We start from the raw sequence: 11,882 nt of genomic DNA, 5'->3' as shown, positions 1-11,882 counted from the left end.
GTTCCTGTCTCGAGACGTCGCCCCGATGCGCGATCGAGTCACGTGATAAATACGTCACGTGAAAAACGGGATCGGCGAGCTGGGACTGCTGGAACCGCTTGAAACCGCGTCCGCGCAGCGCCATTCGCGAACGACAGAAACTGATTTCCTCTACTGAAGGAGTGCATAATAGGTCATTAACTGATGAGGTTGTGCTGGGTCCTTGGCCTGACGCCAACAGCACAACTGTGGTCATAAGAGCGGTCGCAGCTTTCCTACAAGCCACTGGACTGGATGCGCAGCACTGCACCACCTAGACGGGACTGTACATACTCACCTCCCTTACTTACCATCGTCATCCATCATTCTTTTTTCTTCCCTTTCCCCACCCCCGGTGTAGAGTAGCAGGCTAGAGCATACTATCGCTCAGGCCGACCTCTCTGCCTTTCTGTAAATAAACCTCTCTCTCTCTCATGCCAGTTTTCGATGTACTTGCTTTTCTTTCTTGTCGTGCTTGCACTTCAAAGCTGGCCTTCCGGGAGGACGAGGTAGAGAAAGAGAACAAAACACCTTCCTATACGATATTGCTGTACTGGATCCTGGTTGTAATGGTTAACGATATCCTATATATATGATACACGATTGGACGCTATAGATTTCGGTATACATCATAAAATGATACATATGCACCTCGCCTTCGCAGCTGGGTTGGGTTTGGGATTAATGTTGGGCATTTTGCGCAGGTTTGAATGGTTAGCCCGTACAAAAATGTATGTAGACAGTCTATACACTGTCTAAAAACGGGTTTAGACTGTCTGTAGACTGTCTATATCTATTTTTGGAAGGGAGGTAAATTCCATTCTCGTGGCATTCGCCTCGAAATGATTTCTTTGGCAGGTTGCGTTGTAAGAAAAGCGCACGTTTAGGATAGGGGGGTTTCATATCTGTCTTTCAGTATGTAAACGAGAGCTTTGAAGGAACGGCACACTGCAGCATACAAGTTCGAACGGCCATGGTAATGCAACCACAACCTAAACGTTCAAGCCACAAGTGTGTACGAGCCAAAAGGCTAAACTTTTGCTGCGTTGTGTATAAATACATGACGGAATTCGACGAAAACATACCTGTAAGCCTTAACGTGTATCTTGTGGTACAGTTGTTTTAGAGCGAACTTAATTTCACCCACATGTGGCCGCACGTGATGGTTCAATCAAGTACTTGCAGCAGAAAGTCGCTACTTTATTTCATTAATAACTGATGCCAAAGTTAAGTGACAACTATCGTTTCGAAAGGAGTATATTTCACCTTTACGTGCGCTGTCAGTGCTATATGTGGGGTCAATGTCTGACGGAATAAGTACAAACATTTATGATAAGCAAAACTGAACAAATGACAAAGTTGGTGCCCGTAATAACTGACGCATGGTTATGTGCCTGTGGCGATGACATAAGGAAACTGTGATATGCATAACGTGCACTCACGACATGCTGGCTACGAGATATAAACAAAGACATATACCGCCAACTTCGTAGTAAAACTTCTTTAGAATTCCCACGGGGCATTGCACATGTTGAATGAAGTTCTGAATTTACTACGATTGTGTATGTCGATATTCACGAGGCACGCATTCCTTAACTGTACGTAAGCCAATTTTTAATATACATACACGTACGTATATAGTATCCCGCAAGGTGAGTACATTATGAAGAACGCTGCTTCCGCGTATACGATTTGAGAACGGTATACCGCTCAGCGATCACTATAACAATCATGACGTTTTCAACGATCATAATTGGCTTTCTGCGAATTCTGCGGCGTTTCTAACGATTCATCTTCAATTTACTGATCTGCATGCCAGCATAAACTGAACTTTGCTACGGGTGTCATCCGTCGTTACTATAAGGACCACCTTACCAATAAATAGTTATAACCCAGTAAAATTAGCAGGCGAAAAGGCCACAGAAAGACAATCAGGGTATACGTACCCTATGCACGGCTGTGGGAACGAAGCCGCCACGCCGACCAGTCGACACCGTCCACCTCTGGCACCCAGCGTAGCCCGAAGTGGCGACGGTCACGGCCGCTAAGAAGAGCTTCATATTCCTTCTCTGTCCGCCATTGTGCCCAACCGCTGCGCCCCTCCCACGCATTCACCACCCGTAGGTTTTTTGCGGAGAAGACAGTCTCGAAATGACCGCGACGTCTTTCTCCAGGGCGTCTTTCTCCCTTTCAACGTTATACTCCTGGGCCGTTTGGACCGGGCCGGTCAGCTGTATATTTACTCTGTTATGAGCACCGTTGTATTAATACTGTGCAGTGCATTTAAACCTACAGCAGGCGTCAGCTATAGTTGCTGGCTTATTTCTAGAAACAATTCGTGCGTAAAGGTATCTTCTTGCCGATGCAGAATCACTGGCTATCGGGTCAGCGCATATGTGGTGGATATTTACCATTAATAGGTTAGATAGAGTAATTAAAAAACACGTTACAAGGTGTTTTTGTTCCACTTGAAATAGAAATATACCAAGGCTGTCAAAGGCTGTGCACAGTGTACATAGGTGACGTTTTGCACTTCATAAACATAGCATTGAAAATGTGCACAGTTGATTATTAACGACGCGAAGCAAGCTGGTTGCATCCGATTCCTGATTAGCCGTCGGAGGCTTTAGGTTTTGCAGTGCTGCATGTATTTAGTGTGACAAGGACGCTAGGCAGCATGCAGGGCTCGGATGGTTCCCGCTGGGCGGTCACATCATCCTGCAAACTGAACTTGGAAGTGGTCTGCAGTTTTAGTGCTCTCGTTGGCACCATCGGCACGCCCCAAGCAAACATATAACATCACGCTAAAACGCATTGTTAGGGGAAAACCCTTATCCGTCACAGCCTTGACCAAACGCGTGTTTCCACAGTTAACACTTCACACCTTCGAATGCTTATGCAGCACACTTCAGTGAAAGCGAAAGTGGTTAAAGAACGAAGAAAGCCTGTCTTCTCTGTATTCTAATTATGCATACGGCGAAGCCTCTTTTCTTTTTTTTTTTTTTTTGCAAGCAAACTGGACTTCAGGGCTGGATGGCTGTACTTATGGGAATATCTCCCGGTGGGGGTGGGGAGGCGATGAGGTCAACCAATACCCTATTGCTTGAGTCTTGCCAACAAGGAGGTTAATTTTAAACCTCTTTGCTTGGAAACCTGTAGCCCCTCCTCTGCCTCTACCTTGTCCGCCTTTCCACAAAAGCGTATTCTCCATTCGCGTATTCTCCATTCTAGGCCTTCTTGATTACATCTGGTACGAAACGTTCAAGAGCTTTGGCAGACGATACGAATCATCACATATGGGTACCGATGGCTGTAGTGCTGCCGCCGGTAGAAACAGCTTGCGTTGCTTGAACTGCATGCGTTATTCGACATTGACCTGTGCGTTCACCACTGATGCGGTATTATTCTAAGTGTGGTGCTCTACCATGCTGTCGAAACACACACAAACACACACACACACACACACACACACACGCACGCACGCACACACACACACACGCGCGCACACACACACACACACACACACACACACAAACACACACACACACACGCACACACGCACACACACGCACACACACGCACACACACGCACACACACGCACACACACCTTTGATATCTACGCGAAATCTCACACACAACTTTCGTGACAAGTTGGAGCCACCACATAAGTAAAAGAAACGTCTTTGTTGTTCTATTTCTTCCACTACCGCGATCAAGCTATATATTTATACAGGTATTTCGACACCCACGAACCTGGATGCGAAGTAGTATCTGACCGAGACATTCATCAAATTTGATTATGATTGTCATAACATTAGAACAGTTACAGGAGAATCAAAGGAAGTGAAGTTGCCATATCTCAGTTTCAACGCTTCAAGGATAAAAATGGACCACAGATGCATAAACGTGCACCATGCATAATGCTGATAGCAAGGAGAATAAACTTTTATTCTGAGAAAGCGCAGCGTGCGCCCCTGGAGGGCGGTACGTAGGAAGGAAAGAACTGCATGGTGGGCGGCCTCCTCATTCCTGGTAGCCGCGGACCATGGTCATCTGTCGTACCCGTTCTATCCGGCTGCACTGATTCTGCAGGTCTGGGTCTCTCTTTGACGCTGCTGTCGATGAAGCTGATGGAATGGGCTGGAAAAGTTTCGCAGCATCGATGTGTCGTGTGCGTCATGATTTTGTCCGTACGTTTTGCTGCGGAGCTTAGCTATTTTTGGCTTTTCTTCATTCTACATAGATGGTGGTGGTGGTGGGGGGCGGGTGGAGGGGGGAGGGGTGGGCAACATTAAGGACGCTGTAGCTGACTTACGCTACCATCAAAAACTGCTCTGCAGAACGAGTCCTTTGTACAGGTTTAAGCTAAGAGCTAATTGACTGTCCCTTTAGCTGACGCTAAAAAGAGGGCCGGCAAAAGCCCAGGCTCACACGAGACACATTACTTTGACGATCTCAGTCAAGTGGTTCTATCTCTCCCCTCCGCCCCCCTTTACCCTGAAGCCTTCGCACCTACCCATTGTTTCATACCTCCGGTACCGGTCCACCTCTGACCAAGCGACGGCGTCACGTGATGACGTCGTGCGAATTTTGGCAAGCCGAATGCACACATACATTCACTTGAGTATCACGTGACCCTTGACCGACTTTTCAAGGCGAAAGCCCTGGACGCCTCATCAAACGCGAAAATTGGCAGTCGGCGTCGGCACGAGTGATGAAAAAAATCATCAAATGACGGCACCACGTGAGACCATCATGACGTCACCTAACGTGAAGTCACATGGTGACGTCGTCGTTGCTTGGTCAAAGGTGGGCCGATCGCGGAGGCACTGCAGAAGCGCGTGAGGTGCAGAAAGCTTCCGGCGCCTCAGATCACGGAGGCAGTGCAAAACCATGTTAGGTACAGAAAGCTGTCGGAGGCGGGATCGATGCAACCGACTGAGAACAAGGTGGCTTTCGCCTTCGAGTTGTCTTCGGCAAATGCAAATCCATAAGGGATCTTGTGACTAGCTTCCTTTTTTTAGCATTCTTGAAGTCTCTACAAATCTCCAAGTTTTATTTACTCGGGAGCATCGTGCTCATGAGACTCATAAGGCTTTCGCCTTAAAAAAGCCGACAGTTGTCCCTGCGCTCGTAACGAGCAAAACCGAATGCCCACAGCGCGGTCGGATTGCAAATGGAGCCAAATACTATGTATATTTATTTGTGCAGACTAAATGAAACAACCTTCAGAATTACTCCGGCAAGATCTTTTGCTTTTGACAAAACATTTCACGAGCACAATATAGTTTCGTAAAAATTTATAATATTTAGGATTAGTGTCGCTTACAGCACAAGTTCCTTAAACAAAAATGTCAGCAGAAGACACTAAAGAAAGAAGATTTACGGGATTAGCTTTAGACAAATCGATATGCATTGGCACACTGGTACATGCGTGCAGTTCTCACTTTTAAAGATATAAGTACCCGTTATCGGGACTATGGATGGATGGAAAGTTTGGCTATGTTTAAAAACCCAAGCTCAGGTCTCCCATAAGGGGACTTCGAAGCCTTGCCTCTTCGCCGCCTTAGGGCCCGCTGGACTGCTCTTGTGTCTTGAAGTTGGACGTGCGCAGAGCGGCGGCCCGCTTCGACGCAAGAGCTACTTCCATTTTAGCTGCTGTAGCAGGACACTCCCACGACATGTGCGGGAGATAGTTGCCAGACATAACTGGCAAATAGCACTCGGCTATTGCGCGGGGGAAATGTGCCGCGATCCCACCGGACTAGGGAAGGTGTCTGTCTGCAGCTGTCGCCAGACGACTGCCTGGCATTGTTTCAGTTTTGGTTGAGGTGGGGGCAATATCCGCCTGCCTTGGTAGTGCATGGTGATGTCATTGTACCTGACTAAGCATTCTCGCATGTTTCGCACCAAGAGGTCCGAACTCGATGAGGGGTCTTCCACTCTGCGCGGCGGGTCATTTCTCACGCATAGCGGTGTGCCACCTCATTAGGGGGCCCTCGTCGGTGGGGGTGGCGACGTGCACTGGGAACCATATGATCGCGGCGCCATTGAAATGCTGTCGACCAGCTTTTTTTTTTACGACTTGGAGAGCTTCGGGAGAAAATGTGCCCCCGAGCGTAGTTACAAACTGTGGATTGTTTGTCTCTAAGAACTGCCTCGCAGAAGGGATCAGTAAGCGCAAGCGCAATCGCAACCTCTTCCGCTGTTTCTGGGTATTCGGTGCTGACACTACACGCGTGTGTAAGCCGGGAGTTAACGTCGACTATCGCTGTGAACCGGTGTTCTTTTGTGCATTCTGCCGCGTCCAGGTAGCGCGTAGTCCTCTCCCCACCAAAGGAGCGCAGCAGTGCCTTCGCACGAGCCTGGCGTCGACCCCCGTTATGTTCGTGGTGCATATTGCGAGGAATAGGGGCGACAACCAACGTGTCGCTGATTTCGTGCGGAATGGCTTGTTTGTGACCGTGTTGGACGTGGTTATTGAGGCCGAGTTTCTGCAACATGTACCGACCCGTTGCGCCGCCGCTTTCCTGCGCCCTACAAAGGGCTCCAGAAGGCGGACGAGATAATTCTTCTTTGGGTATTCACTAAAACACTAATGTGCCCGGCAGTGCTCAAACATTTTGACTCTTCACGCTATAGGCTTCAGGCCCGCACCATCTACACGGGATGGCATGAAGCAGCTTAAACTGAAGCAGCTTAAACACCACATTCTTCACAGGTACTCTGGGGCACACATAGGTCGGCAAACTCACTCAGACTCAGATCGGGCTTTCTGAGTCTGAGTGGGTCTGGGTAAGTAATATTTTGGTGTGTTTGAGTCCGAGTGAGTCCAGCTGAGGAAATCTTTGGTGAGTCTGAGGACGAGTGAGTCCGCTTGAGGAAAATATTGGCGAGTCTTAGTCCGAGTGAGCCCTACGCGCAAAAGATATTTCTTGAGGGAAGCTGAGTGAACTCCACCTTTTATTGCCGACCTATCGTATATCGTATTATCTACTCAAATTCAGCCTTCCTATCAGACTTACATCGGCTTACGTTTATACTCACGTCTACGCACAAATATCTCAACGCACTAGCGTACATGCGCCACCACAATATTCGGGCCACCACTCAAGCTCACTCAGACTCAGTTCAAGCCACGAGTCTGACTCTGAGTTAGTCCGGCTGAGTAATATGTCGGTGAGCTTGAGTCCTAGTGAGTCCGGCTGAGAAAAAGTTTGGTGAGTCTGAGTCCGAGTGAGCCCTGATCAGAGAAATCCAAAAGGTATCACAGTGCATGCAACGAGGACGAGCAAAGAAGAGACACACACAGCGCTGTGTGTGTCTCTTCTTTGCTTGTCCTCGTTGTATGCGCCGTGATACCCTTTGGATTATGCTGCACCCACTACCCAACGCTCAACCTTAGTAAACTTCACAGAAAAATATATTTGATGAGTGAGTCTGGGTGAGCTCTAACTTTATTTATTTATTTTTTTGCCGAACTATATGCTCTAGGGATACCAAAGCCATGCTCGGACTAGACTTGGAAAAGGCGTTCGACAATACCAGACACAAGTACATACTTTAAACGATAGAGGAGCTTGGACTCGGATCGAGAATATATGATTATATCAAATCCTTCTTAGGAAGGGTACGAGACACCAGCTCTGCTGTGGTTCAACTCGGCGATCGTGGAACCCCTCAAGGCTCGGTGATCTCTCTCGTTCTCTTCAACGTATGCATGATCGGCTTGTGCAGGAAACTGGGCGACATCAGCAACATTGACCATAGCATGTATGCTGATGACCTTACTATACGGTCATGGTGTGCTGGCGGCAGTGAAGGAGAGATACATCTTAAGAGCAAAAAAAAAAAAAAAAAGACCACTCGCAACTGGAGGTTGACTGAAGAGGCAAGCTTACAAATTCAGCACGTGGTGCAGGTTCTCTTGCCTATAAAAACAGAATTACTTTCCACATCTGATTTGTGAAGGCACATGCGTCACAATGAAAAAAAAAGGGAGAAAAAAGGAGGGAAAAGGGAGGAAAAATATAAAGGAAAAAAAAGAAAGGGGGGGGGGTGAGAATCAAAACTTTTCGTGCAATTGTGATAGAAAGGCGCGCCTGGCAGCAGGAGGTCTCGAACTTTCTGCAAGCGCATCTACAGGATCTGTCGGTGTGCGACCCGTTTAGCATCCCGAACTCTGATTAACTCGTAAGTTATTTACAACTGTCTAAACTAGGCGCTTGCCAGTTATTCAGCATTTATGTAGAAGACCTGTACTATTCAATGCCTTTCGATGACCTTTTGAAAGGTGTTCGGTTATGTATAACTGAAGATAATGACGATATCAAGTTCCGCAACTCCTGTGGTTTGTCGGTCAGCACCTTTTCTGGAAGTATTGTCGGCTTACCTAAAATCCACCTTTTTATAGAAAGGAAAGCAAAATTCTACCTACAAAAAACAGGAATTTATATATATATATATATATATATATATATATATATATATATATATATATATATATAATATATATATATATATATATATATATATATATATATATATATATATATATATATATTTCTTAAGTTTCAGCGCAAGGAGACACAAACACGAGCAAGAAGGGGCTCGTGTTTGGTCTCCTTGCGCTGAAACTTAAGAAATGCAGTAGTACCAACTAGCCCACCAGTCGGTTTTATATATATATATATATATATATATATATATATATATATATATATATATATATATATATATATATATATATATATATATATATATATATTTGAGGTGATTTTTTATATTGACAGAGCTGATCAGATGACTTGCTTTTCAAACCTGTTTAGTTTAAATCAAGGAAAAATCTGCACAAACAGATTTTCACGCTGGGCCGCCCTATACCGCGACAACACAGCAGTGTTTAATAACATTTTGGAAATATTACTGTGAAGTTTAAAAAGGACACCCACATTTAACCTGATGATCTGAACATTGCATCAGCAAACTCCCCAGTTTTATTTTGGCGTTGTAGATACGATGAGTATGAAGAACCTGCTATGACTCTAGTACCTTAAGTTCTCACTTATTAAACAAGAAATGTGGCTGACAAAGCAAGGTACTTCGCAGAAGTCTTCAGGATAAGCCAAGTGCCAATTTCTTTACTGTTAGAGCCCTCTAATATAAAGTCTTTCTTAAAAAGAAGACCAAGTTCAGTCGATTAATACATAAGCAAACCACATTGAGCTGGCTGTGTATAGTTAAAATTATAAGATTATAAATGACTACGAATTTATACAATAGGTGTCGTTCCTTGCCCTCCTACTTTTCCCAGCTTGGGTGGGGGGGGGGGGGGGGGGGGGGACGGAAAAGCGGTGAAGTGGCCCTTTGCTCCTCTCCTCCGGTTCCTCCAAGTAAATAGTCTACGTAAACTGTGTAAGCTCAAATTTTTCTTGAAAAAATGTTGGCGATTATAACGTTAAACTACCCCGTATTGTTTCCTTCCGTATAGGTCGTTAGCTGTTAATGAGTGGTCGAAATTTTCTGGGTCATGCTCACAACAGCTGCTCGTAAAACGACACAACAACTGACGTGTAAGTGATCCACCGCGTAATTACCACGTATGCATGACTGCGTAAAAATATAATAATAATGAACTATTTTCAATACGGCGTATTGTTTGTCATTGGTTCTTCGCTATTCATAAAAAAATTCAATGTGCCATAAAATCGCCTTCTTGTTACGCGACATCACAAGTTTGCGAAAACTCGCGGCGTTAAAATGAAGTGTGCACAATAAACAGCACATTACTGTTTTGAACAGCTCATTTTTTTCGGAATAGCCACACAGTGTCTCTTTCTGAACGTATTTTAATAAGGCTGCCCGCCAGTCACATTGGCAGCGGCTGCTTATAGCAGCGCGAGATGGATTTATGTGTATAATATATACTTTCAGTTGTAGTATAACGATGTTGAGCTCTTTTTGCGCGTGTGCAACTCTCTGTGAACTCATCGTTGCTGACAAAGAGGTAGAGAGAGAAATAAACATTATTAGGAACAGACACAATCCTTTGCAGGTAGGCAGCCTTCTTAGTCCAGAAAACCGTGGAGGCTGATCATCTTCATGGTGAGGTAGATCAAGTAACGGGGCAAACTTGAAAGCTGGGCTTCTCAATGTGCTCGAGTCCACTGCCTTGTTACAAGCCGCCACGATCGCTGCAGGCTACCCTATGATAAGCCAAGTATAGCAGGCTAATCGGAGACTAAATTGGGAATATATTTTAGCTGTCCTGGCTTTCTCTATGGTCCTGGCTAGAAACAACTAAAATACTGGACACTTCTACACACTCATCAACTCACAGCAGCTTGAATATGGAGCAGTGGCGATGCTATTCGTTTTCAAAGAAAGAAACTGAATTTCCTGAAAGAAGGAGAGCGTTTGATCGGGCTATAAAACGTTTACTGGTTCCCGCCCATATTTGCGTCGCGGATTACTTAAATTTAAGGCCAGGCAGAACAAAATAAAATCATGACAGATTGCTGTAATGTTATAGAGCCCCTGCTGAGCGATAGCGTCCTCTGCAATGCTCGAGCGCAAGACGCACAAGCGTGGAATAGGCAGCCCGCACCGCAGGTAGCCTACAGTGCGTGGTCATGACACACGGAGGGAGTCGTCACAGCGGAATCATAGGACAAATTTTATAAAATTACATTATTGCTGCGTTCAAGGAAAACTTTGCCTGACTTGTTAGTTTCCCAGTCTGCAGCTGACAATAACCACTGTCGAAAGTTGGGCGGCGGAGTTTCTCAGAGGGGAAGGGGGGGGGGGGGGGGGCTAGCGCCCCCCTTGCCACCCCGGTAGATACGCCTATGGGTATCGATGCCGTGAGGTGGTGTGCTTCGCGCGCATGCAGTTGCGCGGCTCGCACTTTTAAATTGATTTCGGATGTGTTCTGGGCTATATTAGCCGTCGATATTTTGTAGGTGGTGTGTGTGTGCCCACAAAAGACTATCCCACAAGTTATATCACCTTCAAAATTAATTCTTACGTTTCGTGTGTTTCTTATACGTTTCTTTCGTACGACCTACATTTTTCTCATAGAAACAACTGCCCTCAAGTCAATAGCTCAAAAGTTATTTGACGAGTTTTTATTGATTAGTCACTTCAGTGACACATTAGCTGCGCCATACTATTTTTTCCTTCTCGTAGTTCTTGTGCGAATATGACAGCTAGATGCCTGTATATGTGTCTGTGTGCGCATAAAACACACACGAACGCACAGGAAGCCCGAACCACTGAAATGAATTTTTGGATGCCCCCCTGAGTTCCGGTCACTTATTTGACGCCTCTTATATTGGTTGCTTACAATGTTCCCATTTTTTGAAGCTATGTGTTATTGAACGAATTATCAGTATAGGGTAAAAGCAAAGGCTCGACAGGGCAGTTTTTTGGTTTTTGGGCCATCGCGTTGAGTCTTTTTCAATAAGCTGTATCCTCCTTATTGCGTTGTACCAGGCCTCTGTAGCCTTGTGAAGAATAAGAAGACGATACATGAGCGCTGTGTCCAAGTATGTAAGCCTTCATGGTGCTGACTAGCAACATAGTTATTGGTTGTTGTTGTTATTGTTGTGCCCTTACATATATGGCTCGTACCCTCACTGAGGGATTGGCCAAGAATTTTTATTGGTCAGCGCCAAGGAGGTTTAAAAAAAATTCTGGAGTGGAAGCTCTCGCAGCGCCTTGCCAGCAATGGTGAAGCCAGCTTTTGCCCACCAAAGAGCTCGGAAACACGCTTTTTTCTGGTGGTGCCTACTTAGAGATCAAATGACTTTGATCTGTTAGTGTAAACATTACGTTAATTAAAAAATAAAAGATCGTTGTTGCC

The sequence above is a fragment of the Rhipicephalus sanguineus genome, chromosome 3, assembly GCF_013339695.2.
Source record: "Rhipicephalus sanguineus isolate Rsan-2018 chromosome 3, BIME_Rsan_1.4, whole genome shotgun sequence".
NCBI lineage: Eukaryota > Metazoa > Arthropoda > Arachnida > Ixodida > Ixodidae > Rhipicephalus > Rhipicephalus sanguineus.
Note: the sequence above shows the minus strand (reverse complement) of the source record.